The sequence below is a fragment of the Dermacentor albipictus genome, chromosome 3, assembly GCF_038994185.2.
Source record: "Dermacentor albipictus isolate Rhodes 1998 colony chromosome 3, USDA_Dalb.pri_finalv2, whole genome shotgun sequence".
Classification (NCBI taxonomy): Eukaryota; Metazoa; Arthropoda; class Arachnida; order Ixodida; family Ixodidae; genus Dermacentor; species Dermacentor albipictus.
Window position 1 is genome coordinate 123,057,319 of NC_091823.1, and position 4,698 is coordinate 123,062,016.

Sequence of the window (4,698 nt, forward strand, 5' to 3'; positions counted from 1 at the left end):
TTTCACATGAAGCCCTTGGTATGCTTTCAGTTACCTTCTAATCTCACTTGGTCCCAGCGGCCATGTAGATAAGCCTGCGACTTTGAATTGAGCTATATCGCATCCAGTCTTCAATCGATGATTATCGAAGCGCGCAAAACGCGAAAAAAAAAAAACTAATGAACGAAATGGGAAGGCGCGAACTCGCGTGACACTTGAGTATTTTTTAGTCTGCCTGCATAAACGTAGTCGTTGTGGAGTTGTAAATGGAGTTGTAAAGTTTGCTTAAATGGAAGGTTGCTGTTTACAGACGACGAGTAAATTCATACATGTGCAGCGATGGAATGCAGCAGACCAGTAAAGCAGTAAATATAACCTGTCCGTTGTGCCCTACCCTTCCACTTGACCTGGATACGCTCCTGCCCTGGGGGTCAAAATTATTCCAGTCGCCAACACGGCGTATCTCATAATCAAACCTTCGTTTCGGTACTTAACATCCCAGGATTTAATTTCAATATTACATCGCGTTGGAGTGTGTGGCATGTCAACAGGAAAAAGAAATTCACTGACGATTACGATATTCCCTAATGCGAAACTTGTGCGCAGCTGTATACGTGTTTTCACTTCGCAACTTGTTGGCTGGCACGGACAAATGTCTCGTACGGCACATAGCAAACGGAGCGAAGACTGGCGCGATCACTGCCTCTCTAGCCGGGAGATCGCGAGACGCAGTTCATGGGTGACGCGTGGGCGTGATTTACAGCCGCCGCTGCAGATAGACATCCGCTCATGCAGCGCTTTGCTTCCATATATGGTATATGGTCGACGCGCTCACCGCATGCCATCGGTAAACAGAGTGCGACACGCTACTCTGGCGCCATCTCGTAGCGGTCGTCGCCGCAGAGCCCATCTTGCGCGGCACTACGCTTTCCTCCTCACACTTTCACCATACTCTCCTCCTCTGATTTCCTCCTCGCGCTCTTTTTGCTATTGCCGTATTTCAGCTCACGTTGCGCTCCGCGTTCGCTCTTTGATCCTTCGTTGTGCTCGTTCACTCGATTACGCCGAGGTAGGCCTAGTCGCGCCGACGCTCAACACAGGAACGGGCGCTTAGAAGCTGTGCTCTCAGAAGCTAAATACATACAATAACAACACAAAGAATGTTAAGGAAAAGAGCTCCGCAATAAATGGCTTTCTTAGTTGACTAAGTGAAGATATTGTTGCTGTGAACATGAACTTCGCCAATTACTGCATGATCAGCAATATTAAGGCATCTGGCTTCCTAGTTTCTGTGGCAGTTTATACCCGCGACAAGAATAGTTATGTATCCTTATTCAAGAGCTGAGTGGATTTGAACGCGAATCTTGATGCTAAACCTATGTTTTTAATTGCACTGGCATAGTAATGCCCGTCCTACTTTGCCAGAGCTTTCAACGGGTACAGACAGAATAAATTGAAGCACTACGCTCAGAAGCCACACGTAAATCATGACATATACATTTGGAATGAACCGGCATGAACTGGAGGTGTTTTGACATCGCTTCAGAGCAGTGTTTCAAAACGCTAGAGATGTTTTAATGCGTGGTTTCGTGACTTTGCATTTATAAATATTTTTAAGACGCTTTCTCATATTTAATAGGAGATACTTAAAATGCATGGGCCTCCGGCAACACTTGCCGGGTGTCCTGTTTTTCCTACGGCGCACTCGGGATGCGCATGTATGCTGAGAGGGCCATTTAAAGCCTCCAAAATGCAATAATCCCCTTCATCGTCCAGCGATTCACGACCAGTGGACCACACTGCGCTGCCACGAGTGAACAAAGCCATCTCGCGCGCACACACATAAAAATCTGCAAGCCTTTTGTTTCTTCTGCCTGTTCGTACGGACCGATAGACTTAAGAGCCATGCTGCTTTGAAAAGAAACATGCGCCCAGCATCCTTTTGCAGCAACTTGCGCGCTGTACCGAGCTGTGAGCCGTGGGAAGTTGGTCACCCGCTCTTCAGTTTTCGCGGCAAACTTCTAAAACAACTGTTGTCGGTTGTGGCCTCTCGGTACGCAGTAGTAGGTTCGCGTGTGGAGCGTGCGATCTGAAACCGTGCAAGGTGGAATGCGCGTGCATGCGCCAGCAGGACAAGGCGGAGACGGCCAGGCCGGTTATGCAGTTCTCGTTTATGCAAGGGTTCCGAGGCGGGGCATGGTCTCCGAGGAAAGGAAGAAGACGGTGGCTATGGGTTGCAGCCGCCACCTTCTTGAGCAGGCCCACAGTGGCCTGCGTGCGCCTCGCGTTCTGCCCGAGCTAACGGTAGTGGGGCTGATTCCATGTGTCGCTTTTTTCCGTTTCACCAAAAGGTATCATGTGCCACTGGATTTGACCGGGTTGACGTTCGGCATGGTTGCCGTGATGCAGTGGCAGGCACAAAGCGCTTTTTCATCCCCGTCTCTTTGATGGGGATGAAAATCTATATCTGTTACTGTACCATAGGATGGGGCGTAAATCTCCGTCTATCTCCTTCCGCACTCTTTGTGGCGGGAAATATCTGATCAACGAAATGTATTTCCAGCAAACGAGCTCTCAGGCCTATCTTGGGAAAGGTACATGGTTCGAGGACGCATGCGCAAACTGTTCCCCTCCTTCACTTCCGCCACACCCGCACTCGCGCACGCACGCGCGTGTACACACACACACACACACGCACGCACGCACGCACGCACACGCACACACACACACACACTGCAGGACATTGTTACAGTGACACACTTTGCGATTACGTGAAATTTTTGGTGGCTCTGATTACCTGCCGTGGTTGCTCAGATGGTGTTGGGCTGCTGAGCACGAGGTCGCGGGATCGAATCCTGGCCACGGCGGCCGCATTTCGATGGGGACAAATGCAAAACACCCGTGTACTTAGATTCAGGTGCAGGTTAAAGAACCCCAGATGGTCAACAATTTCCGGAGTCGCCCACTACGGCTTGCCTCATAGTCAGAAAGTTGTTTTGGCACGTAAAACGCCATAATTTTTAAAACTATGATTCTCCTGCGCCATGCATACGTCTGAGAGGTGATGGACAGAAAATTGGGCAGTGGGACCCTTATGTGCGTTGAAAACAAAACAAACTGAATTAAAACGGTTCAAACCACATTACTGCTGTACATTTTACAGCGGAGCTGTCATGGCTACCCTCCGCGAAAATCATGGCGGAGAACAAAAAACGCCTTGCAACGAAGCCAACTTTTACGTGAATGCTCTGTAGCTCAACCTTATGTAGGTATCTTGGAAAGAAATCATACCGAAATTGGTCGCTTAGACGACCCTATCATTGCGTTGAGCTTAATTTGCTTGTCATTATTAGTTCACAGTGAGGTTGTAAACAAAAATAACGTACAGCGCAAAAGACAAGGACAGCGATAGACGACGTACACAGCGCTGTGTATGTCGTCTATCGCTGTCCTTGTCTTTTGCCATGTACGTTATTTTTGATCATGAATTACCAACTAGCCCAAGCAACCACCCTAGTAGAGGTTGTAAACGTTACAGAGTTCCCGCCTTTCAGTACATGGGCATCTAGGGAAGGAGTAGGGTTACAGGAAATGGCTGTAGCTCTTGTTTTATGGAAACTGTCTGGAAACAAATTATATCAGAATTATCCGCGAAGGCGACTCTAACATTAAGTCCAGTTTCATTTACTTTTCATAATTACGTAGTACACAGTGAAGCTGTAAATATTGGAGAATTTCCGTCTGCTGTCAATACATGGGCTTCTACGGGACGGAAACGGACAACCCCTAGTTTGTCTGCTGCTGTAAAACTCTAGTCCTTCGAAGTTTCATTACGCTAATTATATAAGAAATTTTCTCAATTGCGATTGACAAACATTTTTTTTTCGTACACTCCCTTGGACTGCGCCCCGGTCAACGCGTACGGTCACTCATGTCGAGGCTTGGTTTAACGGCCGCCTGCGTCTAAACGGCCCTCCGTCGTAGATGCGTCGACAACACCCATGCCTTTAGGGCGGCGTCGTAAAAACCCTTTGGTGGTCGCTGTGCGTATGAATGGCGTAGTGCGTGACGTAGTGCACGCCTGAGATTTCTTTGTACTTCGCATTAACGACATACGCATAACTATATGCGTAGTTCCATACCAATGAAACTCTATGCTAACATAATTTATACCACCCTAGCAGCTTCGCTGGTCAACCACCTTCACAGGGTGGAATGGCTCCTCATCTTTTTCTTTCTTTTTGATTGGGGACGCCCCAAACATGGCGAGACAGGAACCTACCTACCTATAGCTAAGTGTTTGGATTGCATTGATCAGATTCTTGATTTAGTTATCTAAAGACACTTGCTCGGTGTGAAAGGGCCGCGATGAAGTGAACGCTTCGCAGGTCCACGCAAAAGGCGATGCGTTTGCGTGTGGGTAGCACTATGAAGCATCTAGTGATTTACCAACTCGTTGTGTATGCGTGTCGTGTTCCGCGGCTTCCGTGAACGAAGAGGCAGACCGTACTTGAAACGTGCTTTACTGCACGACAGCCAAAGGATGCAAGGAAAGAATGCCCAGCCCAGTCGCCCAGCGTTGCGGTCAGTGATATACCCACATAGTGGGCGAGAGTGATGTAATCGCGGTATGGGCCGCGGGACGAAAGGGGGAAAGCGCTATCACGCGAATACACGTGTGCAGATACGCGAAAATGCGCTGCTTGGAAGTGCGTACAT